The sequence below is a fragment of the Odontesthes bonariensis genome, chromosome 8, assembly GCF_027942865.1.
Source record: "Odontesthes bonariensis isolate fOdoBon6 chromosome 8, fOdoBon6.hap1, whole genome shotgun sequence".
Lineage (NCBI taxonomy): Eukaryota > Metazoa > Chordata > Actinopteri > Atheriniformes > Atherinopsidae > Odontesthes > Odontesthes bonariensis.
Genome location: NC_134513.1, coordinates 29,628,075 through 29,655,087, shown reverse-complemented (window position 1 = coordinate 29,655,087; position 27,013 = coordinate 29,628,075). Strand labels below are relative to the sequence as shown.

General features: G+C 42.0%; 5 non-coding genes across 5 annotated transcripts; all 5 read right to left on the bottom strand.

The window, feature by feature from the left end:
- Positions 1 to 6,079: 6,079 nt before the first annotated feature.
- trnai-aau (transfer RNA isoleucine (anticodon AAU)) lies at positions 6,080 to 6,153 on the bottom strand. Its single transcript has one exon. It is a non-coding gene; the product is annotated as a tRNA-Ile (tRNA).
- A 505-nt stretch (positions 6,154 to 6,658) lies between these two features.
- On the bottom strand, positions 6,659 to 6,731 carry trnar-ucg (transfer RNA arginine (anticodon UCG)). Its single transcript has one exon. It is a non-coding gene; the product is annotated as a tRNA-Arg (tRNA).
- Positions 6,732 to 8,633: 1,902 nt separating this feature from the next.
- On the bottom strand, positions 8,634 to 8,722 carry trnay-gua (transfer RNA tyrosine (anticodon GUA)). The gene is given in 2 exon segments: positions 8,634 to 8,669; positions 8,686 to 8,722. It is a non-coding gene; the product is annotated as a tRNA-Tyr (tRNA).
- Positions 8,723 to 16,830: 8,108 nt separating this feature from the next.
- trnan-guu (transfer RNA asparagine (anticodon GUU)) lies at positions 16,831 to 16,904 on the bottom strand. The gene has a single exon. It is a non-coding gene; the product is annotated as a tRNA-Asn (tRNA).
- An 897-nt stretch (positions 16,905 to 17,801) lies between these two features.
- Positions 17,802 to 17,875, bottom strand: trnan-guu (transfer RNA asparagine (anticodon GUU)). Its single transcript has one exon. It is a non-coding gene; the product is annotated as a tRNA-Asn (tRNA).
- Positions 17,876 to 27,013: the final 9,138 nt, after the last annotated feature.

Genomic DNA, 27,013 nt, shown 5'->3' with positions numbered 1-27,013 from the left:
GATTTAAGTTGGAGCTGCATGTTCTTATAGATGCAGCTACTCAAATCATGGCTCTGTACAGCCAGTTGCCAGCAGGGTCCTATCCAGTTTTCAGCCAAGTAACACCACCCCCAGCCATAACAACAAAGTAATGTAATGTCCTTAATCAAGGAAGTGAGCTGCAATGCCTTTTCTCCACATGGGGAGGAGCAATGACTGAAGCTAAAACTGTGTACAGCTGTCTCTGTATTTTTAATTTGTCTCGTGGAGTCATCTGAAAGTAAAATATTATGCCAGAACTCCTTTTTAAATGGTGATGAAGATGTAGGCGCCTGCAATGGTTTTTACTTCCTGAAGAGTGCAGATGTCTCTGCTTCCTCCTGCTGCTTACAGCTTTATTCACTTTTAAATCATTCTACTTTCCACAAGTCTTGGATATAATTTTATTCTTTTATTCCTTTAATTGTAAACGGTATTGGCCCTCCTGTTTACAAAAATAATCGAATAGAACAATGTCTCCTCACCCTGCAGTATCAGTAAGCTGCACAGTGTGAGCTCCTCTGTTAGGATAACACAACTCGAGGATTAAAACACTGCAAGACATATGTATAAACGAGGAATTTATTGATTCTAATATAGCTCCTGTGCAGGCTGTAGTGCCTTCATGTGCCAAAGGACTAACTCAGATCTTTCTACATGGGATCACAGCTGATGTGGACTCTCACACTGCAGAGGCAAGAGGCAACATGTACAGATTAAAAAGCAATGGGCCTAAAATTGATCCCCACACTTAATTTGAATTCTCGAGGAGCATGTATCCATACTTATGAAAAACTGTCAATCTGTGAGGTGTAAAGCCATTTACGAACAGTGCCAGAGCACCAGACTTCTAACTCTGTTTAATAAAATCTGGTGATCTACTGTGTCAAAAGCTGCACTAAGATCCAGCAACACCAGGGGCCCGTTGCACAAAAGTAGGATTTAGACATCCAGGATGAATTACTTAGCCAGGTTCAAGGAATCCAAAACATGGGCGCCCAGGCTTAGTGTGTTGCACAAAGGCCAAGCCAGGATGAGCAGACACGGATTCATTAAGCCAGGTGAAAGCGATCCTGGATAAGTGCTGCACACGGCTTGCTTAAATAGACCCCACGATCGATCATAGATTCACTTATTCACCATGGCAACAAGGGTGGCGTTTTTCTCCCCAGCGGAGCAAGAACTATTAATGGAAGCATATGAAGAGGTGAAGGAGAAAATAAAACAAAAAGGAAATACTGCCACAGTTAAAAAACAAAGGGAGCAAGCGTGGCAAACCATTGCTAACCGCCTGAATGCGTAAGTAGTGCACAAATACACACTCACCACTCCACTGAAACTATCACAATTAGGCTACAAGCAAAAAAAAATGTTAATTAACATATTTGAAAACATATTTGTAACCTACTTTGATTATGAATAAGTTGAAATTGACTGCATGTGAGTGAAACTATCTAAATGTAACTCCATGCTCCTCCACTGTTTCATCGTGTGTGTGTGTGTGTGTGTGTGTGTGTTTTTGTGTGTGTAGATTTAACATGACTGGGCCAAAACGGACATGGCAGCAAGTCAAAGTAAAATATAAGAACATCCTGCAGAATTGTAAGTCCCCTGACAAATACTTAACAAGTGTACTTTTTAGTAAGAATGTGCCTGCCGTCACATTGCCTGTACTGTGCATTAATTGGTTTAACATCTTATCATTTCAGATGGTCTGCTCCATTTGCAGACCCTCTGGAGGCACAACTGGCACACAACCATGCCCATGCCAGAACAAGGGCCCGGATAGAAATGACATTTGGCCTACTGAAGGCACACTGTCAGTGTCTGAACCACCTGAGAGTCAGCCCAGACAGGGCATGTGATATCATTGTGGCCTGTGCTGTCCTCCACAATGTGGCCTGCCTGAGAAAGGAGAGGGCCCCCAGAGTGCCAGCTCTCATAGACTGGGACAATCCTGCCATCTTCCCGGATGACGACTGTGGTCGGCTGGTCAGAGACCAATAGGTGTTAAATTATTTGAATTAATATGCATGTTGATTTAAGTTGGGCCTGCAATGGCAGAGGAATCTTTGTTAGGTTTTTGTGCTGTATAGGCAAGGCAATTTTATTTGTATAGCCCATTTTTACAAACAGTTTGTCTCAAACTGCATGCTTTGATTCTGTGCTTTTTGTCTTGTACAGCACTGTGTGACTTCAGTTTTGAAAGGAGCTGATGGTTTACTTGCTTTGATTCATCCTTGTTCAATAGAGGAACATCATGGTACACTCTAATGTGTATTTATATTTATATGGTGATGTACTTTATGTGTATTCTGTGGGAAACTAAATTGTCTAATGATTGCAAGTTAATCTAAAATCATCAGTTATCTAAAAAGATTGCAATTAATGATCACAAATGTTTCAATAATGATAGTGGGTATAGTTAAATGTTTTAACAATATGTTCTAGGCAGTGGAATAAATATTGGTTTCCATTTGTGGTGACCGCTGACTGAGATAAGGAATGAGATTAAATAGATCCTGGAACTTAGCCTGGTCTGGAGCAGGCTAGCTTCACAGAATAAATCTCCATGGTAACTTAGGTCTGAACATATCCCACTTCCCTCTATCCCACTTTTGAGCAACTGGATTACGGATAAGTTGAGCCAGTATAGCCTACATATCCCGGCTTAATCCCTTATCTTAGTTTTGTGCAACGGGCCCCTGGGGGGTGTTCCTAGAAAGTAGCTAAAGAAAGCCTGGCTATAGCCGGTAAGCGTCGCTTGAACTAGCGCCATCTCCCAATTAAGCCTCAAGTCGTTCCTCGAAGATATTTCAGCTGCATCTCAGTGAGGCTAATCCAAGCGAGGCTTACATAGCCTAGCTTAGTGCGAGTGCACGAGGAACGTAAGAAGCCCTGACGAGTGGATGGTGGAAAAATGGAGATCTGTGTGAAAAGGAAAGCAAGACAAGCGCTGTTGTTTTTTCGGCAGCTGAACAAATAATGCTGATGGAGCTGTATGAGGATTTTAAAAGTGTCATAACCAGAAATGGTAATACAGCTGCGATCAATAAAGCGAAGAAACGGCATGGCCAGGCTAACTGCTGACAGACTAAATGCGTAAGTTATGAAAGTTTCATACCATTGACATTCATTTTACTGTTCTCATGTATTTATGCTCTCCTCTTTGTGTTATAATGTGTTTACATAAAGCATGCTGAATTGTCTCTGTATGAGATGTACAGCACACATACACTGGCCCTGCTCACTTTATTAATAACACAATGATCGACACGCATCATCATACTTTGTGACTATATTATCCTGTGTGTGTGACCCACATATTATTTTTTCACTGTTACATCTCAACAGGAGCAATCTTAACAGCCAAAAGCGTACCTGGCAGCAGGTGAAGGTAAAGCACAGCAAAATATCAGAGTGGTAAGTAGCCTTTGAAGAAATGTGTTTGTCCAATAAAGAGAGCACCAAACTAGATATGGAACACAAGAAACTGAAAATAAAAAAGATCAAGCTCGAGATTATGAAACTGGAGAGGGATGTTAGTATAAATTCAGATAAAGGAGAATTTCGTGTTGTGAACTGTATTTAATTCTGTTTTCTCTCCACAGCTTGAGAAACATGTAATAATAATTAAACAATTCAACACAACTTGAACTCAAACTTGTCATTATTGTACGGTTCATGCAAAGTGTTAGAAATGTGTTTTTCACATTTATATTCACAGTGGGGTACCATGACCTAAACGTGTGGAAAGTTATAAATCATCTCTGTCCATTTAGTCTTAAATAAGATGATCTTGAGCAGAAAGCGAACACCATGGAGAAACACTATGATGGTAAAGGCCTTGAAAACAGAATGCAGGAATGCAGAGCGTAAATGGAGAAAAACTAAACTTCAAATTCACCATGACCTCTACAAACAAAGTCTTTGTAATTTTAACCACGGGTTACTCCGCGCTAGACAGTAACACTTATCTAAAATGATTAATAAGAACATCAACAACACTCGTGCTCTTTTTGCTATGGTTAATAAGCTGACAACCCCCCCAAAACAGATAGTTTCAGAACTCTGTTCCACAGAAAAATGCAATGAATTTTCTTGTTTTTTCAATGAAAAATCAAATCTATAAGGCTAAATATCAACATAAATCAGCAAAATAATAAAATGACGCAATCTTTAAAACCACCTAGGAATCAATCAACTATGATGTCAGAATTCAATAAAGTTGACCAAAAAACCATAGAAGAAACAGTCCAGCATCTTAAATCATCGAAATCCTGTCTTGACACAATGCCATCTGACTTCTTTAAAACTATTGTAAGTTCTGTCCAAACAGATTTGCAGCAAATAATAAACTGCTCATTTCAATCAGGCACGTTTCCTAAACCCTTAAAATTAGCTGCCATCAAGCCACTCAAAAAAAAAGACAACATTGGATGCTTCCATTTTAACCAACTACAGACCCATCTCAAATCTTCCTTTTATAGCCAAGATTGTTGAGAAAGTGGTTTTTAATCAACTCAGTAAGTTCTTGAACTCCAGTGGACTCCTTGACAAATTTCAGTCAGGCTTCCGACCTCACCACAGTACAGAAACGGCTCTCATTAAAGTGTTAAATGACATAAGGTTGAACACTGACTCAGGCAAGGTGTCAGTTCTGGTATTGTTGGGTCTCAGTGCTGCATTTGACACTGTGGATCACAGTATACTGCTGAACAGGTTGGAAACCTGGGCAGGACTCAGCGGGACAGTCCTAGAATGGTTCAGGTCCTACTTGGAGGAGCGGTGTTATTTTGTGACTATTGGAAGTAATCAATCTGATCGAGTGGCTATGACGTGGAGTTCCTCAGGGGTCAGTTCTTGGACCCCTTCTGTTCACCCTATACATGCTGCCTCACAGATATATCTCGTACTGTCTCCAGATGACTGCAGTCCTATAGAGTCATTGTGCGACTGCTTAGAGCAAGTCAAAAAGTGGATGAACCTTAATTTCCTTCAGCTAAATCAAGAAAAAACTGAGGTCATTGTGTTTGGCACCAAAGAGAAGAGGTTTGCTGTCAGTAAACACCTTGAGTCACTGTCTCTAGAAACTAAAGACCAAGTCCGGAACCTCGGCGTGCTGATAGACTCAGACCTGACCTTTAAATATCATATCAAATCAGTCACCAAATCAGCCTTTTATCAACTTAAGAACATATCCAGAATTAAGGGTTTCATGTCCCAAACAGATCAGGAGAAGCTGATTCATGCTTTCATCTCCAGCAGACTTGACTACTGTAACAGTCTTCTGACTGGACTCCCCCAAAAGAGTCTCAAACAGCTGCAGCTCATTCAGAACGCTGCAGCCCGAGTTTTAACCAGAACAAAGAGATCACATCACATCACCCCAGTTCTCAAGTATTTACATCGGCTCCCGGTCAGATACAGAATAGATTTTAAAGTTCTGCTACTCGTCTACAAATCACAGAATGGTTTAGGTCCAGAATACATGAATGACATGCTAGCAGAGTATAAACCCAGCAGAGCTCTGAGATCTACTGACTCAGGTCAGATAGTGGAGCCCAGAGTTCAAACTAGACACGGTGAAGCAGCTTTTAGCTGTTATGCTGCACACAACTGGAACAAACTACCAGCAGACCTGAAATCAGCCCCAACTGTAAGCACTTTTAAATCCAGGTTGAAAACATTTCTCTTTCGGTGTGCTTATGGTTGAGTATATATTTTCCATTTTCCCCTCTTCTTTGATTGCTTTAATTTTTATTCTATTTTTTTTCTCTTTAAATTTCTTGTTTTTATGCTACTTCATGCTGTTCTTTTAAATGCCTTGTCTTTATGTAAAGCACATTGAGTTGCCTGTGGTATGAAATGCGCTATATAAATAAAGATGCCTTGCCTTGCCTAGATTATGTCCTGTGAGAATCGGGGCTAGGGATGTCTGCTCACATTGCTTCCCCTGTGATCCGTTCCAGGACAAGCAACATCAAATATATTGATATATCTTTAAAAGTCATGTGTTATGGAAGGGCACCTACACATGTGCTGTTGTTGCTGATATTCGTGGCCAGTATGGGGATTGAACCCATGATCTTGGCGTTATTAGCACCACGCTCTGACCAGCTGAGCTAACTGGCCTGATTTTGAGCTGCCCTATGAGCAAATTTTTGCGAGAATAAGTGCTCTCAGTGTTTTCTCTGTTACCTATTTAAGTCACACAAACATTCTATACAGCTTGCCTTTGGTATTGCGGATTTGGATGTTATCAGCAGGTGAGATGAAAGACTTTTAGTTCTTCAAAAAATTGCTTTCAAAGCAATTATTTTATCATTTGTTATATGCTACAATGACTCGACGTGATAGAACTTACTCATTCAAGTCTAGCATCTTTTTTTTATAGCTTTAGCGTAGGCAGTATGGGGAAGCCAAGATCATTGCGCAACATCAGCATGACTTTGGATTTTTTTACCAGTAACAGACTGGTAAAATCCTCTGACTTTAATGGCATGCCATTCAGAGGATTTCTGACACGGAGTACAACTAGCAAAGTACTTACCAGCTTTCACCATGTGTTTATTTGGTTAGTACTCAGTACAGTGCTCTTGATTTCTATACATATATGACAGCATACAACTAAACAAGACAACCACGAAGGGACTCGAACCCTCAATCTTCTGATCCGAAGTCAGACGCCTTGTCCGTTAGGCCACATGGTCTCACCTGAGTCATCTGGCCGGTACAGGGGTGGTCTGCTGCCAAGTGTGAAACAGCCAGGAATAAAATTGTACCTCCAAGTCTGAGGCTCTGATCCTTAGTTGGAAAAGGGTTGAGGGCCCTCTTCTTGCTTAGAACCAGTTGCTGCCTCAAGTGGAAGAGTTTAGGGATCAGACCATTTTGACCACGACTGGAGGATCTCGTTCTACCAGTCGATCTTCCTTCCAACGCTCACCTCTGGTCACTCCTTATGAGTGGTGACTAAATGAATGAGATTGCGAATGCATTAGGGCTGAAATCATCTTCCACTCTGTGGTGATTAGGCTCACCCTCTTGGATCAGGGTGATAGGCGTAGTCATCTGGAATACGCTGAGAATACAGTCTCTGCCACTTTTCTTTGAATGAAGCCAGATCAGGCGGTATGGGCATCTGGTCAGAATATCATGTAGACTCCCCCCAGGGGAGATATTTTGGATCAGTTGCACGGTGAGGAGGCCTGAGGGAAGGTCCAGGACTCACAAGAAATAAACCATACTGGTCTTGCATTGGTATTTCTGTGTGTCCACCCGAGAAGACGTGTAGATTATGTCCTGTGAGAATCGGGGCAAGGGATGTCTGCTCACATTGCTTCCCCTGTGATCCGTTCGAGGACAAGCAGCATCAAATATATTGATATATCTTTAAAAGTCATGTGTTATGGAAGGGCGCCTACACATGTGCTGTTGTTGCTGATATTCGTGGCCAGTATTGGGATTGAACCCATGACCTTTGCGTTATTAGCACCACGCTCTGACCAGCTGAGAAATCCCGGCCTGATTTTGAGTTGCCCTATGAGCAAATTTGTGCGAGAATAAGTGCTCTCAGTGTTTTCTCTGTTACCTATTTAAGTCACACAAACATTCTATACAGCTTGCCTTTGGTATTGCGGATTTGGATGTTAACAGCAGGTGAGTTGAAAGACTTTTAGTTCTTCAAAAAATTGCTTTCAAAGCAATTATTTTATCATTTGTTATATGCTACAATGACTCGACGTGATAGAACTTACTCATTCAAGTCTAGCATCTTTTTGTATTGCTTGAGTGTAGGCAGTACGGGGAAGCCAAGATCATTGCGCAACATCAGCTTAACTTTGGATTTTTTTACCAGTAACAGACTGGTAAAATCCTCCGACTTTAATGGCATGCCATTCAGAGGTAAATGAGGGCCACTGTGAGTTATCTTTGGGGTGTAAGTGAGCTGGGATACCCAGGGAGTAGAAGGTTGTGGTGGCTACAAGCTAAGTGCCACCGAGAAGCTTTCGTGGGAGTTCAATAGCTGACGCGCAAATACTTGTCTCTTCTTTGATGTCTTTTATTCGTTGTTAAAAGTTCAAATACAAAGGTTAAAATGCCTATCTAAAACCGCCACCGTGCAGTGCGCAGCCGGTGAGAGTTAAAGTGCTATAGTGCGTAAAGAGAGCAATGTTTCCATCTAGCGATGCGGTCAACAAAAATTGTGCTCTCCCATGCCTGCCCCTCTCCCAGCCAGTAAACAGGTGCACAGGCGCACAGGTGCCTAAATACAAAACAAATTGATACGCTACCCTCACGTGACACACGGTGAACGTCAAAATAAAGCCATTACAAAAACACATGACAAGGCATATGGCCGCTACAGAAGGTTTAAAGCGATCCCGTTCTATAGGTGTGGGGGAAGTGAGAGACTAAAACCAGCCTGCCAAGCTAGCCAGGAGTTGAACCTAGAATCTTCTGATCCGTAGTCAGACGCGTTATCCATTGCACCACTAGCCCTTAGCAGTTCGATAGAGAGTGGAACAGTCTTTCGTAAAACAGCATATTCCAAAAGCTTTGAAAGGATTGACGGAGTTGGCCAAAAGAGCCTCTGTATACAAAAGCTTGGCATATCCTTCGAGCCTGAATTGAACCAGCGACCTAAGGATAACTGTTGTTGGGCGCCTACAGTCCTCCGCTCTACCAACTGAGCTATCGAAGGGAGCAAAGCCAACATCCTTTTCATGAAACCTGTATGAATGCATGTAATCAGGCTTAAGATGCGTATCATGGGACACCTGCAGTTCTCTGCTGTACCAAATGAGTTATGGAAGGGAGCCAGGGGCTTGGGCCTGTTTATCAGTTAAATAAACACAAAAAGTGATGAGAAACCATCAGTTTCAGATGCGTTTCAGATCAAATCAGCCTCAGTTTCTATCATGCATTTAGTCCTTACAAAAACATATCTGGCATCTATCTGGGAAAGTCTCCACATCGTCCAACACAGATGTTGATCCTCAATATACCCTCACATTGTCCAGCGCAAAAGTCCAGCCTTTTTGTTTTGGTTCTTTTTTTGTCAGGTCTATCCATCCATTCATTTGGCACACGATTTTCATCTTCTGTTGTTAGGATGTTTATACTTTGGGTGTGGCGGTGTGTGAAAACCCTCCCTTTAGAAGAGCTAAAAAACACAGAACATATGCGGCCTTGGCGACTCATTAAAAAGGCACTATTTCTCGTTGGGGCCTGTTTGATACTTTGACCCCTTTTATGCTCTTTAAATGGGCAGACCTTCTGCATTTGTGCTGTTTGATTCTTTCAGACCTTTGATACGGGACAGAGGCCTGTAGACAAATTATTTTTATTTAAAGTTTAAGAAATGTAAGTTGAAAGTGGGATCTTTTTTCAGCGATGCAAACAAATTCGGTCGGGGGGTTGCCGTGACCACAACACAGAGTACTAACCACTATACGATCACGGCCGGTTGTGGGTTTTTGTCGTGTGTGGCTTTGATGTGATCCGAAACACCTTCGTATCCCAAGGATAGCATATGTAGCTCTGCGGCATGTGGCTGGCAGGCATGTTTTTTTTTTGTGTTTGGAGCAAAATCATTGACAGCAGAGATAACTGTTGTTGGGCACCTACAGTCCTCCGCTCTACCAATTGAGCTATGGAAGGGATCAAAGCCCACATCCTTTTCATGAATCCTGTATGGATGTATGTAACCAGGCTTAAGATGCGTATCATCAGAGGGGAACCCTCGGGGCCTTCTACGCCTTCAGAGAAGGTCTTAAAATATTCAGAACAAAAACATATTAGTATTAAATAATAATGTATGTATACATAAAAAAAACTCAATCACTCTCAATTAATTTAATACAATACATTTAATACCACATTCTCGCTAATCTATGTTCCAAAGTTAAGTTTACTGTCAAATTCACATCGGCAATGAAAGGGTTACTGTCCTGAAACATACTATCCAATCAGAATCGTCCATTTCTATCGAAGCAAGATTAACCGGCTCATTAATTGGTTAGGACTTCACGCATCTCGGGGAAGGCCAAGCTATGTGTTTTGGTTTGGAGAGTGATGGGAAAATTGACCAATCACGGTTTTATTTATTATAGGATTTGAACTTTCACATAAGCACAGCGCGTCGGCAACACAAGGAGCGTGCGGAACAAGACCTGGCAGAATGCAATGGAAAGAAACTGTGGGACTCGATCAGACAAATGACAAATATGACTGCGAAAAGGAAGCCCTTGTCTGCTCTGAATGAAAGTGTTAGGGCAAACGAACTGAATAATTTTTATATGCGTTTTAATGTGGATAATAGTGCAGAATGTGCAGAGGTTTTGGAAAATGTAATATGTGATATGAATGCGCACAGGATTGAAATTAAGCTGGATACTGTAGTTAAAACTTTTAAAGGTATAAACACTAAAAAGGCAACAGGGCCAGATGGTCTGTCTGCCTTTATCCTGAAGTCGTTTGCGGACGAATTGTCTCCAGTTTGGCAAAAATTATTTCAACTATCTATTGACTCCCACATTATTCCAAAGTTATGGAAGACTTCCATCATTTTACCGATTCCTAAAAAGGCTAGTCCTCAAGAGGATAATGACTACCGGCCCGTGGCCATCACCTCAAATGTTTTTAAATCCTTTGAGAAAATAATGATCGGGAAACTTCGCACAGATGTGCAACCAGCTCTTGATAAGTATCAGTTTGCCTACACTGAGAACCGCAGCACAGGAGATGCCATAGCAACAATAATGCATCTGGTGCTTAAACATCTTGAAAACCCTGCAGGTTATGCCAGACTTCTTTTTGTTGATTTTAGTTCCGCTTTTAATCTTATCCAGCCACACATTCTTCTTGAAAAATTAACTCAGCTGAATATTAACCCGTTTTTAATTAGGTGGTATTATTCTTTTTTATCAAATAGGCCACAACAGGTTAAGTTCAATTCTGCTTTGTCTGATATAACCTCCTGCAGTATTGGCGCGCCCCAAGGTTGCGTCAGCTCACCATTTTTGTTTACGCTATACACTAACGACTGTGTCAGTTCTGGGCCAAATCAATACATTGTCAAATTCTCAGATGACACTGTTATTCTTAGCCTGCTTACTAAACATGATGATTTGAACATTCACCAAACAGCAATAGATAAGTTTGTTAATTGGTGCGATTCACACTTTTTACATATTAACACAAAAAAAACAGTAGAGATGGTGTTCGATCCTAAATCCCTCCGAGGCCAGGGCACAGTGGCTGTACATGGCCAGGCTATTGATCAGGTGAACACTTTTAAGTACCTGGGGGTGCACATAGACAGCGATCTCAGCTGGCGTACCCAGGTGACCAATGTCTGTGCCAGAATACACCAGCGTCTACATTTTCTGCGCAGACTTAGAGTCTTTGGAGTATGTAAAGACATCATGTTATTCTTCTACAGAGCCACGATAGAGTCTGTTCTCCGTTATGGGATTACCTGCTGGTTTGGCAATCTCACGGTAAAACACAGGGCAGAAATCTCAAGCCTCATTAGAACAGCAGGCAGGATTATGGGGGTGATGTCCCCCCTTAACCCACAGGAGCTCTTTGAGCAGGCCACTATCAGTCAGGCGAATGTCATTGCATCAGATGGTGACCATGTACTAAATGGGGAATATATTCTTTTAAACTCTGGGAGGAGGTTTAGACTCCCTCTATGTAAACACAATCGCTACAAACATTCTTTTATACCTCAGTCTATTAAGATACTGAATAAACTGGGATTGATTGGGACAAAAAGGGACCTCTGCAATTAGTGTTTGTACTGTAGGTGGTGATGGAATGGAGAAATGACAAATGACGATGGGGGGGGGGGTATGGACTGGATGGGACAGGGGCAGTGGGTTAGGAAATTCAATGTTTCTGAGCCTGTATTTTACAATTTTATGGTTGTCTGTTGGTGTTGTCCTCTATGTGTTTTATGGTGCTGTAACCTCCCTGTCTCCGAGACAAATTTCTCCCTTGTGGAGACTAATAAAGAAACCTAACCTAACCTATTTGAAGTGGGCGGGACAAAAAAAAAGATCGTAGGCCTTCGTGAAGTCCGAAAAGCGTGCAGCCCCAGTCTAGCATTAGAGTAGGCTCTCTTGCATCCACACCCCGATCCAGCAGGTGGCGGTAATGAACATTTTTCGTTAAGCTGCCAACCTCCATAATAACCCAAGAAGATTGTTTTTTTTTTTATTTTTAAAAACACAACCTTATTTACATTTAATTACTGAAAGCCACAGCGGTAACGACAGCTCAGTCAATAAATCAGGTCAAAAAGGGTGCAAATAACATTGTCAACGACAGCGAAGGCAACAAAGTAATTCAAAAAGGATGCAAATCATAATTTTCCGTGAGCTACTCGGCACAAAAGCTCTTTGTTAGCCCACTGCTGTACAAAAACATCCAGGTTCCCGGTGAGCCTGTGGAAACAAAACTCCAGTTTTAACCTGGCCTTCACATGGAACTTCCACAGAGTTTCTGGGGCAAGGGTCGGCTCACCCTTCAGCTTGTCTCTGCGAGTTAAATAAATGGACAACTTAGCTTCCCCAACTAAAAAATTAAGGAGTGTACACTTTTCCTTTTTTTGTTTTACAATACTTAACTCCACAAATAAAGATGGGTGCAGTAAAAAGAACATCAAACAAACCAAAAACATGAGTGAGAACACTAAAGAAACTTGTTAATCTGCTGCACTCAGTGAAAACGTGGAAGAGGGTTTCGGGCAGGTTACAGAAAGGACAGACTTTGATAACACTGGAACTAAACTTAGATAAAAAGGCGTTTGTCGCGATGGCGCCATGTAGAAGTCGCCACTGGAGATCCCCTGTTCTCTTTTTCAGAGGTGGTTTGTACAGGACCCTCCATTGTGGGCTCAGCTCACGCAGCCTCCCGGTCCACACACACTCTGCCCTGTCGCACAGGCCCTTCTGTTGGATGTCTTTAACATAGGACATGTACAGTGCCTTCTTATCTGCCGAGTGCAGGCTCAGCTTCACCGCACTGCAGGACGTCAGCAGAGGCCCGCTCAGCTCTGCCAACCCAGGCCTCAGGTGGATGTCAGGGTACAGGTCCCTGGGGTCCGGGTCCGCCTCTCCCCTGCCGTATGCGAGGAGAAGGCCCCTCTCCTTCTCCATCAGCCTCCCCCTCCACAGCTCCAGGCACCTCTCCACCAGGCGGAGGGAACGCCCTGCAGACCGGGCACAGCACTGCAGCAGACGTCCAGCCTGGCACCACAGATGCTGGACCCGTAGAGGCTGACTATGTAAACCGAACATTTTTCCATATCCTAATTGTACAGGTACACTTGGGGATAATTGTCCATAGACTCTGAACTGGATTTCTCATTTTGAAAAATACCACTTCAACCCCTTTGAGTAATGCTGAGCAATGTTACATTTATGCCCTGTGAAAGCTCATCATTGACTCCTATCCTCCGTGCATACAGATGATCTGTGATGGAGGTCATTTCATTTCCAACATTGAGGCTAAATGGCCGGGATCAGTTCATGATTCTAGGATCTTCCGAGCATCCTCACTGGCACAGAGGTTTGCACAAGGCGCAAGAATTTTACTTACCCGAAGGAGTGTACTTTTGAAGTAAGGTGTAGCATAGGCAGAATTTTGGTAATGTAATGAGAGGTCAGGTGTAGAGGTCATCTTAAGGAATTCAAAGTGCTCGTCATACTTTATTATAGTTAGCCATATAAGGCACATATTGCATCAAATTGCCTAAAGTCTTAACACATGTATATCCATCCAACATTTCTCTTATTCTGCAGGAGAGTTCAATGGTGTCCTGCTTGGGGACAGAGGCTATGCATGCTGGCCGTACCTCCTCACGCCATATCCTGATCCAGGAACAAGGGCATGCACATGCACATGCACATGCACATTCACATTCACATGCACATGCACATGCACATGCACATGCACATGCACATGCACATGCACATGCACATGCACATGCTAAAACAAGGGCACGGATAGAAATGACCTTTGGCCAAATTAAATACAGGTTCATTGCTTAAAGTTCTCAGGCACCATGGCTGACTTCTGACAGAGCCATCTTAAATTTTATAGTATACTTAATATTTTATACATTTTGTCTTGTGGACAACTTTTCAGGCTCAAGTCTTTTCTTCGTTGAGTTCCAGTGCCTGAAAGGACTCAGTTTCTCCTGACACAGTGAGGGACCTATATACAGGGACACATATTTCCTTTGATCCTTATTGTTGTGACCTTTTACTTAGAACTTCTTTTCATAAGTTAGCATTGACACAGTAGCAGTTTAAGTCAGAGCAGGTGTAAGAAGGCTAAATGGACAGAGATGATTTATAACTTTCCACACGTTTAGGTCATGGCACCCCACTGTGAATATGAATGTAAAAAACACATTTCTAACACTTTGCATGAATCGTACAATAATGACAAGTTTGAGTTCAAATTGTGTTGAATTGTTTAATTATTATTACATGTTTCTCAAGCTGTGGAGAGAAAACTGAATTAAATACAGTTCACAACACGAAATTCTCCTTTATCTGAATTTATACTAACATCCCTCTCCAGTTTCAGAATCTCTAGCTTGTTCTTTTTTATTTTCAGTTTCTTGTGTTCCATATCTAGTTTGCTGCTCTCTTTATTGGACAAACACATTTCTTCAAAGGCTACTTACCACTCTGAAATATGTAGCTGTACTTTACCTTCACCTGCTGCCAGGTACGCTTTTGGCTGTTAAGATAGCTCCTGTTGAGATGTAACAGTGAAAAAATAATATGTGGGTCACACACTCTCGATAATATAGTCACAAAGTATGATGATGCGTGTCGATTATTGAGTTATTAATAAAGTGAGCAGGGCCAGTATATTTGTGCTGTACATCACATACAGAGACAATTCAACATGCTTTATGAAAACAAATTATAACACAAAGAGGAGAGTATAAATACATGAGGCCAGTAAAATAAATGTCTAACAATTGACAATGGTATGAAACTTTCATAACTTACGCATTTAGTCTGTCTGCAGTTGTCAGTCATGCCTTATTCTTCGCTTTATTGATCGCAGCTGTATTACCATTTCTGGTGATGACACTTTTAAAATCCTCATACAGCTATATCAGCATTATTTATTCAGCTGCCGAAAAAATTAGAGCTGTTGTCTTTCTGCCATTTCCATTTTTCCACCATCCACTCGTCGGGGCTTCTTACGTTCCTCATGCACTTGCACTTAGCCAGTGCTATGTAAGCCTCGCTTGGATTAGCCTCACCGAGATGCAGCTGAAATGTCTTCGTGGAGCAACTTGAGGCTTAATTGGGAGATGGTGCTAGTTCAAGTGACAATTTCTGAATATAGCCAGGCTGTCTTTTGCTACCCCTAGTTGCTGACCAGTGGATTTGTTGGTATAAACACTCATCCCTGGGTGGGCTCGAACCACCAACCTTTCGGTTAACAGCCAAACACGCTGGCCGATTGCGCCACAAAGACTTGCTGTAGTTGTCTGTGGGCGTGGCCTCGATCATTACCACCTCTCATCCCTTCATTAGAGTATGTGTTCGATTTATTAATGTTTGTCATAAGGTTGATATCTGCTGTGTAGGTAACAAGTAAAGTAGCACACAACAAGTAGTCAATGACTTCCTGGTCGGACTTGTTAAAGAAAGAGATTTAATGTCAAATTGTTTCCCAAGTGCCTTCATTTGGTCTCTCAGCCTTTTTGAATTTTTTCTTGTTTGTGTGACTTTCATAGCAATATGACAAAAAGGTTGTTTTTTCACTTTGCTTGTGCAATTTTGAAGAAAGACAGAGGAGCCTCCAGGTTGAGTCATGAATTACACTGCACTTAACAGGTCACCCTTGGAGAAATATTTTGCCAAGGAGCGTGTATAATGAGTAATGAGAGCGTTTTGGCAGCAGAATGTTTGCTTTAACTCAAGTAAAATCCATAAGTCAGACCGTCCCTGGGTGGGCTTGAACCACCAACCTTTCGGTTAACAGCCGAACGCACTAACCGATTGCGCCACAGAGTCTCTGCCTGGCTTTTGTTGGCAGTGGGTGTGGCTTTGAGCTTAACTGCCCCCTCATGGCGGTAGATGCAAGCGTTCTGTATTTTTATGTGATGAGACTCGAGTGAACTGCTGCTGATCTATGTCAAACTTGAACCGAAAAGTAGGAGGTGCTATACAGCAAGATTACCAGTTACACTACAATTGTAATATCTCTCATCAAACAGCTCAGCATGCTTTGGCACCTTAAAGGCATGGTAGGTAATCCTGTTCAGAAACACATTTTGTAATACTGGGTGAAATGGTCCGTCTATCCTGAGAGAAATCTACACAAGATGTATTTAGAAAAAGGGACGAAAATAATCAGACCTCTGTGGCAGCTGCAGGACTGAGAAAAAGCTGACCAATCCGAGATCAGCGGGACGCTGATCTCGGATTGGTCGCCTACAAAAAACCAATCAGATGCCTCTGCTTTCTGCCTACGCCCCCCTCTGCCGGCTCCCTGCTCCATGTGCGCATGCGGTTCCACCGGCTTTGGATGAAGCACTGACGGAATGGGGAGGGGGGGGTGGAGCTTAGAGGAGTGGACACTTTCGAATCTTGCTAGCTCTCTTGCTAGCTCTCTAGGATTACCTACCATAGCTTTAACTCTTGTCAACCAAATGACTTAAAGGACAACTTGTGTGTTCAGTGGGACAAGTCACCCATTACAGATATCGATTTGCTACCAAACCTACAACTGGTTGCAGACCGGTAGATTTGCTGGTACACACACTCTCCCTGGGTGGGCTCGAACCACCAACCTTTCGGTTAACAGCCGAACGCGCTGGCCGATTGCGCCACAGAGACTTGCTGTAGCTGTCTGTGGGCGTGGCCTCGATCATTACCACCTCTCATCCCTTCATTAGAGTATGTGTTCGATTTCTTTATGTTTTTCATAAGGTTGATATCTGCTGTGTAGGTAACAAGTAAAGTAGCACAAAACAAGTAGTCAATAACTTCCTGGTGCGACTTATTAAAGAAAGAGATTTAATGTCAAATTTTTTCCCAAGTGCCCTCATTTGGTCTCTCAGCCTTTTTGAATTTTTCTTGTTTGTGTGTGACTTTCATAGCAATATGACAAAAAGGTTGTTTTTTCACTTTGCTTGTGCAATTTTGACAAAAGACAGAGGAGCCTTCAGGTTGAGTCATGCATTACACTGTACTTAACAGGTCACCCTTGGAGAAATATTTTGCCAAGGAGCATGTATAATGCGTAAGGAGAGCGTTTTGGCGGCAGAATGTTTACTTTAACTCACGTAATACGCGTAAGTGAGAACATCCCTAGGTGGGCTTGAAACACCAACCTTTCGGTTAACAGCCGAACACGCTGGACGATTCCGCCACAGAGACTCTGCCTGGCTTTTGTTGGCAGTGAGCGTGGCTACGAGCATGACTGCTCCCTCATGGCGGTAGATGCAAGCGTTGTGTATTTTTATGTGATGAGACTCGAGTGAACTGCTGCTGATCTATGTCAAACTTGAACCGAAAAGTAGGAGGTGCTATACAGCAAGATTACCAGTTACAATACAATTGTAATATCTCTCATCAAACAGCTCAGCAGGCTTTGGCACCTTAACTCTTGTCAACCAAATGACTTAAAGAATAACTTCCAAGTTCAGTGGGACAAGTCACCCATTAGAGCTATCGATTTGCTACCAAACCTACAACTGGTTGCTGACCGGTAGATTTGTTTGTACACACACTCGTCGCTGGGTGGGCTCGAACCACCAACCTTTCGGTTAACAGCCGAACGCGCTGGCCGATTGCGCCACAGTGACTTGCTGCAGCTGTCTGTGGGCGTGGCCTCGATCATTACCACCTCTCATCCCTTCATTAGCGTATGTGTTCGATTTATTTATGTTTGTCATAAGGTTGATATCTGCTGTGTAGGTAACAAGTAAAGTAGCACACAACAAGTAGTCAATGACTTCCTGGTCGGACTTGTTAAAGAAAGAGATTTAATGTCAAATTTTTTCCCAAGTGCCCTCATTTGGTCTCTCAGCCTTTTTGAATTTTTCTTGTTTGTGTGTGACTTTCATAGCAATATGACAAAAAGGTTCTTTTTTCACTTTGCTTGTGCAATTTTGAAGAAAGACAGAGGAGCCTCCAGGTTGAGTCATGAATTGGTGCGACTTATTAAAGAAAGCTGCGGTCTGCAACTTTTTTTTTGTCATATTAGCTTGAACTGTCATTGGATTCTGGAAGTAGAATATTAAATAGTCTGTTTAGGAAAAATAACGAAATCTGTACCTCCCTCTGAAGCCTGTAATCATGCTTGCAAAAACCGAGCGCTCCCGACTGTTTTTAACCAATCAAGTTAGGGTGGAGGAATCCTACCTGTCAATCACAGCTTGTGCACACGCTGCTGAGCGTGAGTCATCACACAGCTTGTGTGCGCTCACACTGGTGTGAACTCACGTGCTCAACCTCGTCCACAGAGGGGGAGGGGTTTGGGGGGCGATTCGGAGCTTTTTAGAGGTTGGGGGAGGGACCTGAAAGTTGTATCAGTTCGAATTTTTAGACTCGTAATTTTGAAAACCTGCCGACTGCAGCTTTAAAGAAAGAGATTTAATGTCAAAATTTTTCCCAACTGCCCTCATTTGGTCTCTCAGCCTTTTTGTTAGCTTTGTTAGCAGTGGGCGTGGCTTCGAGCTTGACTGCTCCCTCATGGCCGTAGATGCAAGTGTTCTGTATTTTTGCGTGATGAGACTTGAGTGAACATTTGACTGCTGACTAAATCTATGTCAAACTTGAACCGAAAAGTAGGTGGTGCTATACAGCAAGATTACCAGATACAATACAATTGTAATATCTCTCATCAAACAGCTCAGCATGCTTTGGCACTAGAGCTGGGTCAAATACTCGACGTATTCGACTTATTCGACGTCATAAATTCGTCGACATGAATAATTTACATTTTACACGTCGCTAATTTTTATTTTTTTTTGGTTGAAGTCCCAGTTCCAAACGACCTACTAGATGAACTCTCACTCCAGTCTAGTGGTGGCAGTAAATATGCACCAGAGTCGCCAATCGGTGTAGATGCCTTAGTTTAAAACACGAAGAAGAAGAATTCATAACGATGGCGGCGGCAAGCAGTAGTTGGAGCACTGAAGAGCATATAGCTAAAAAATCACGCACACGGTCTTCCAAAGTCTGGGAATTTTTCACCCTTAATGCTGCTAAAAATGTGGTTGTTTGCAGACTATGCAAATTTAATTTGGCGTACCGCAGCAGTACATCAGCGATGCACAAACACTTAAAACGAAAGCACCCTGGAGCTCGTTAGGATGGCAGCAAAACACCGTAGGTTCTGTTCATTCAAGATCCTCTCTGAATAAACGCTACTTTAGACTGTTGAGTTGTTGTCTAGTTATATTCTCGACGTAAAATTTACGTCTTTTAATTATGACTAGAACAGGTCCCATGTTTGCCTAGTTTAAAGCTGTTAGCGTTACCAGTCCCGACAGGTTTCTTCTGTGTTATCTATTTGCTAACACCGGACGGTGGATTTTATACTCTGCCATTATGTAGTTCTAGTCTACCTGTTGACTGTCGAAATTCCACGATCTAGTAGCAACCAGATCCAAGTAGTAAACACGCATTACAAGTTGACAATTTAAATTACATAAATCATTTTTTAAGTTGAGCCTCTGAGATGGCTGTAGTATAGCCTACTGTTAGCTAAATGTATCATAATAACAGCAATTATGTGGACGATGCTATATTTTTGATTTGCTGCTGTGAATATTCATGTACTTTATGTTTTTTGCCTTTACAGGAGTAAGCAAAGCAGTGTGGCGGACTTTTTTCATAAAAAGAACCAGGCACCTTGCACACCCCAGGAGGCTAGTGTGTACACAAACAGGATCGTCTCTATGATTGTGAAGGACATGAGGCCCCTTGCGATTGTTGAAGGTGAAGGCTTCCGTGAAATGATAAACACTTTCCACTCAGGATACACCCTTCCATCCAGGCGCCACTTCACTGACTTAAAGCTATGGTAGGTAATCCTAGAGAGCTAGCAAGAGAGCTAGCAAGATTCGAAAGTGTCCCCTCCTCTAAGCTCCACCCCCCCCCTCCCCATTCCGTCAGTGCTTCATCCAAAGCCGGTAGAACCGCATGCGCACAAGGAGCAGGGAGCCGGCAGAGGGGGGCGTAGGCAGAAAGCAGAGGCATCTGATTGGTCAGCTTTTTCTCAGTCCTGCAGCTGCCACAGAGGTCTGATTATTTTCGTCCCTTTTTCTAAATACATCTTGTGTAGATTTCTCTCAGGATAGATGGACCATTTCACCCAGTATTACAAAATGTGTTTCTGAACAGGATTACCAACCATGTCTTTAATGGAGAAGAAGTATATGGTTACCATGGACAAAGTGAAAAGTGAACTAGAAAAAAAGCATTTCCAAACTAACCCTAACAACTGATGCTTGGACCAGTCTGGTCACTGAGGCATATTTAGGTGTCACCTGTCATTTCATTAATGAAAATTGGGAGCTGACCTCGTTTAGCTTAACTACAATGCCGCTTGAGGAGCTCCAAACTGCTGAAAATATTGCCTCTTGGGTTGAGATGGTGGCAGATAAATTTGATTTCTCCCTTCGAGATGATGTACTGGCGATTGTACATGATAACGCAGCAAATGTTGTTGCAGCTCTTCGCATCCTAGAGGAGAAACATGGGGTAGCATCACATCGTTGTGCCGGCCATACGCTTCAGTTGGTGGTAAATCATGCCTTGAAGAACAACCCCATGATCGACAGGACACTCGGGGCTGCACGGTCTCTTGTGAAGCATTTCAAGAAAAGTGAGCCGGCTAGCACCAAGCTGAAACAGAAACAAAAACAGTGGGGTACAGCTGAGCATACCCTGCTCTAGGATGTGTCTGTAAGATGGAACAGCTCATACTACATGGTGAGTCGCCTTTTGGAACAACGGTGGCCGCAACACTTTCTGACCCAGACGTTACACAGCGTGGGAAGCAATACATGGATTTGAGGAATGATCAGTGGATCTTACTAGAGGAACTGGAGCAGGTCCTCAAGCCTTTCGAACAGGCCACTGTTTTTCTCAGTGGAGAGTCCTATGTCACAATATCTGTTTTACCTCCACTGCTGAAGGGTCTCCATAAATCTACAAAGAAAACCACATACGGGTCTGCTTCTGTGAACTCTTTTCAGATTGCTGCAGACCAAGAGATGAAGGCAAGGTGGGAGTCTGAGTCTGCTTTCAAAGAGAATGGACAAAATGTGGCCATCATTGCTGCTGCCCTTGACCCCCGCTTTCGTAGGATGAAGTTCCTGTCACCCGAGAATGCTTTGAAGGTACAAGTACAGATTCAGGCTCTGATAATTTATATCAAAAGAGCCAAGCAACAACTGGAAACGATTGAGCAGGAGCACTCGGCCAGTCCCCAGCAAAAGAACACCTCTTTGCTGGACATTCTGCTTGGCTCTGACTCTGAGGGGGAGGGCAGCACTGAGGATATTGGCCAGGAGGACAGTGGTGAGGGTGAATCTGTGAGAAATGAGGTTCTTTTGTATTTTGGGGAGAATTGCATTCCAAGGGATACTAGCCCACTTCAATGGTGGAAGGAAAATGCAGGAAGGTTCCCCAACCTGGCAGTTCTAGCCAAATCCTACTTGTCTGTGCCTGCAACCTCCACTCCATCAGAACGTCTCTTTTCAGATGCTGGACATATTGTAACCAAAAAAAGGGCAAGTCTGACGCCGGATCATGTTGACATGTTAACATTCCTCCACTCCAACCGTCAAACTATATATCTTGAATTCAACACACACACACACACACACACACACACACACACACACACACACACACACACTAACAACAACAACAACAGCTGTTGATAACAGTTGTTGTCCACATCGTTAAATAGCTAGTCCGGAAAAAAACTTACAAGTCAGCTGCAATTGCCGTCCAATCCCTGTTGTTGCGGTCATGGTAGGACTGTGAGGCCACATCAAACAAGCACGGCTGTGCCTGCCATAGCTCAACAAGCCGACCCTCCACTGCTGGCGTCCAGGTGACACGTTGTGCTGCCATGCTGTTCTGTTGTCTTCTTCTTCTTCTTCTGTTGACAATTTTCTCTTCCGCATCTATGTTCGTGCATGCGTAGTGTGACAGGATGAGGTCAATCGCCGCGTGCAACTGCTTCAACTGTGCGAGAGCCTCACGAGCGGCGACCAGGATTTCAAACAAGTTTGATTTTCATCCGAACGATCGGGAGGTGGTCGGGAGGGCTTAATCGTTTGTTGTTACCCCATGTATACTACACGATGTGAGACGCACGATTGAGCCAAAACTTGGTCCGATCTCCAAAATAGTCGCACGAGTGAAAGTCTTGTCGACATCGGGCCAAAAATAGCACAGTGTATGCCCAGCTTTAGGAGGCCAGTGCCTTATCCACGTGACTATTCAAAATAAAAAACACAACTTAAAGAGATCGGGTAAACGATCCTCTAATCCATTTAACAAAAGTGAAAGATTTCAGTCTTTTGACAACAATAATTCTTATTTTTTACTTATATCAGAATTGTGGACTTTGGAGAACACTTGTTAGCACACCAAACTGGTTTTAATTAAGAGTGTGTAGAAAGGTTTTCAGAGTTGGTCAAGTGTCAACTGTGATCCTATGAATGTTACATCATCTTTTCCAGGTTTTTTAATGAGAGATGTCGAGTTTGATTTGAAAATGTATACATAGCAGAGGATGGTTTTGGTCTATTGACATCTGGGTTGTGGGCCCAGCACGCTTCCGCTGCGCCACTCTGCTACACACCTCTGATGGGATTTTCGGCTCTTTTTCAAGATGCGGCTCTAATGGCTCTTCTTACTGTGGAGAGCCGGCTCTTTCGGCTCCCAAACGGCTCCCCATATATATATTTTTACATTATTAATTAATTAATAGCTTAAACCAAATTTTATAACATTTTGTTTCATTATTGACATTGTTAAGCACTTATGATGAGTAAAAATGCTGCATAACAGTGCTTTATAAATACATTTTTTATTATAACCAATTAAATTACCACAAAATAGCACCACTTCCACAAAAATAACTTAAAATAAATTAAACAGTTATAAATACAAACACCCACCACAATACCAAAACGTATCAAAGCAGCTTCATAACAAAAAAGGTGCCACAATACAAATATCAAATACAGTGCTATTCAATTAAAGTATAAAACTATGAAGGATAAAAAAGACCATGTGAACAACACCAGTTTTGAACTACTAGGCCTAGAGATGGAGAACTCACTGTATTACAAATACTCACCACAGTACGAAAAAGTATTAAAGCAGCTTCATAACAAAAAGGCACCATAATACAAGTATCACTTTCAGTGCTATTAAATTCAAGTATAAAACTATGAAGGATAAAAAACATGTGAACAACACAAGTTTTGAACCACTAGAGATGAAGAACTCATTGTATTAAATACAAATACCCACCCCAGTACGAAAAAGTATAAAAGCAGCCCCGTCACCTTATTAATTGAAAGCTGCGTGTGATTAGTCAGATGTGTGGAGCACACGCTTCCATGAGGGCAGTGGAGACCGAGGAAAAAAAACTCTCCGTCTAGCACTGGCAGAAGCAGAGCAGAGTGAGGGGGGGGGGGGAGAGACAGCGAGGTATGAAGGACAAAAAAAACGACGTGGGGACAAAACTGTCGGCTCTGTGGCACTTGCAGAGCACAAGCGAGACAGCGAGATACTGAAAGAAAAAAAAAACGGCTCCCAAATAGGATCCCAAAACGGCTCCCATTGTGGAGCCAGTTCCTGTCGTTCACTTCAAAGAGCCGGCTCTTAGAGCCGGATCGTTCGCGACCGACACATCACTAGTCTGAGGCAGACACACTCACTGACCCTGTGGACTTCGGGGTCCCGGGCTGCTTGGCCGTGAGTCATGTACAGTCTGTGGGAGAGAAGTGTGATATGATCTGGACTGTGAACAAGGTTGTAAAGCCACGAAGAACCAAGTGACAATGTCAGTAGGGATTGCAATAAAGTAATTTACACTTAATAACATGTGCTGTCTCTTAATCAATGATTTGTATTGAACCAAAATGATAGAAAGCACCTCTCTGCCGCCTGCTGTCCAGGAGCAGAGCCACTCGGCTTCCTCGGTGCTCTCCACGGTCCTCCTGATGCCCGCGCTTTCTTCCTAGCCTTCTGGGTGTAGCTAAATGGTGAAAGAGAAATCCATATTCTTCATTCAGCCCATGGAATGTATGTTTAATTCTGGTGCACAAAATAATTACTATTTTGTACCTTGAAGGCTTCTTGTCCATGGCATGGAGAGCTGTGTAGCGGTGGACTATTTCCTCCTCCTTGGCTGACTAGGCTGTACTACATGCAACTCAGAATCCTACACTCACAGTTTTCTTCAGAATAGTGCAGATATATATTGTTCTATAAATAAATCCACATGCTGCAGTGGCTTATCAGGACTTAGTAAATCATTTCACCTACCTTGTGGAACCCACAGGAGCACAGAAGGCTAATTCCCCCAAACAGATCCTTTGTGTGGTTCTGCAGGGGACAAGTATCAATTTTCTCCAGGGCTCTTTTCCACTTCTTGGCCCCTGGACGTTTGCCAGTAGAGAAGTGGTATTGTCCCTGGGCATATTTTACACAGATGTCCCTCCAGTAAGCATCAGGTTTCCCTGTCTTAGTCATCTGCAAACATTAATAAAACAGGTTAATGTAAAGCTAGGCTATGTGTACAGAGGGTATGAATTCATCCCCCTTTCACAAAAATAGAATCATTATTATCTAAATGTGGTTTCATGTAGGGATGTTTGAGGTTGTTTGATTTAAAATTGGGCGAAACAAAAGCAATTACACTTAGGACAAGTCCAATTTAGGGTTGGGGTTATTACAATCTCTTCAGTATATACCCAAATGTGGAAGGCAAATGAGGTCAAATTATAAAGGGCTTGCTTTCCAGGTAAAATGTGGCGGGATTTATGTCCACACTCCTCAGAAATCTTTTAGGTGCTCTTCTGGTGAGAGGCCTTAAACATATCACAGAAAATAATAATGGACTTACTGTGCTTTCTATGTTAAAATTCTCAGAATATTCCTTCCCTATTCTCACATGTATTTTTCTTCCTTCTAAATTTTTTTTAATCCATTTAAACATACAACCATTTATACCCATTCTTCTAATTTGAACTAATAACCCTTCTCTCCACATCATATCATACGCTCTTTCAATATAAAAAAATACTGCTACAACACTCTCTTTATTTACTTGAGCCTTTCTTATTTCATTCTCTAGACATATTACTGGATCCATTGTACTCCTCCCTCTCCTAAATCCACTTTGATACTTTGATATAAGTCCTTTACTTTCTATATAATAGAACAATCTTTCATTTATCATTCTCTCCATTATTTACATATATTGGATGTTAAAGCTCTTGGTCTATAATTTTTGATTTTTGGTTTTGATTCATCTTTTCCTGGCTTTCTAATTGGTATAACCACAGCTTCTTTCCAACTTTTTGGTATTTCTCTCTCCTCCCTAATTTTATTATACATTTCCAATCAAATATTTTCAGAAAATTCACTTAAATTACTTACCATTACATAACAAATCTGATCTTTCCTGGAGTTGATAATTTATATTTTTAAACTGCCCTATTCAATTCCATTATTGTAAATGACATATTCAATAAATCATTCGATTCGACCATTTTCTCCAATAACTCCTTATTTTCCAGAATTGTCTTTTCTCGCCCTACTACACTGATATTTTCAGAACTATGAATTCTAACAAACACTTTTCTCAACATCTCTGCCTTATCTTTATTTTTCACTGCTGTTGTTTCTCCATTATTTAATATTGGATATCCATTCACTCTTTTAATTCCTTTCATTCTTTTAATCACTTTTAACAGTTCTTCTTGCCTTCGCTTGCAATTTTTTGTTTTCATTCAAATTCTGAGGGCTATGATTTCTTTTTAATACTTTAAAGGCTTTATTTTTTTCTTCAATAGCTGCAGTACATTCTATTGTCCACCATGGTACCAACTTCCTTTCCTTTTTCCCACCTTTTATCCTTATAGTTTGACTAGCCACTTCTACAATAGCATTACATATATAAAGATTAAAATCCTCAATACTACTATTTAAATCCACTTTTGGTATTTTTAATTCACTATTATCTGAATGAGCCCTGAATCTTCTAAATCTAATTATACCTGATGAGCAACAGCTGTGTCACCTCCACGAGGAGCTGATTTAAACCTCACAGGTGGGTTGGGATGTTGTTTGCTAACTGGAACAATGGGAGCTGTTGGAGTCCTGCTGATTTCTGTGCTGACGGCTTGGCTGGCCAAAGGTTTTGCATTTTGTCTGCTCTTTTTGGTGTTAAGTCCTAAAACTGGATTGTGTCTGTTGTTCTTTCTCATGATTAGCATTTGTGCAAAAATATGCTCTCCCCATAGGATCATGTTTGCCAATAGTTGGGATGAATCATGGAGCTGCCAATGAGGTTCAGAAAAAGCAAAGCGGTAAGGACAGCTGTAATAAATGTTTTAAAGCTGTAGGTTTTCATAGTGACTCAATGCCTTTTGTGTCATAGACTTGTCTTCAAGGAAACCCCTTGAACTTGTCCAGCCAATGGATTCCATGTTGGGGAAGAACTCAAAAGAAGGTATGCAAAATGAGTTTGAGTCTTCCTTGGATGGTGAAACTTTATAAACTGTGTTTGAGCATCGACTGGAAAACGGTTTTCAGAAGACTTCTGTTTGAACAGTGACCCGTTTCCATCTGCTGCTGTCTACTTGACTTCTGCATAGTTGTATAGTATGTGTCAGGATATGGTAAAGCCCTTTAAAGCTTTGTCACACTGCAAGAAAAGCAACTAAACTGAGTTTAAT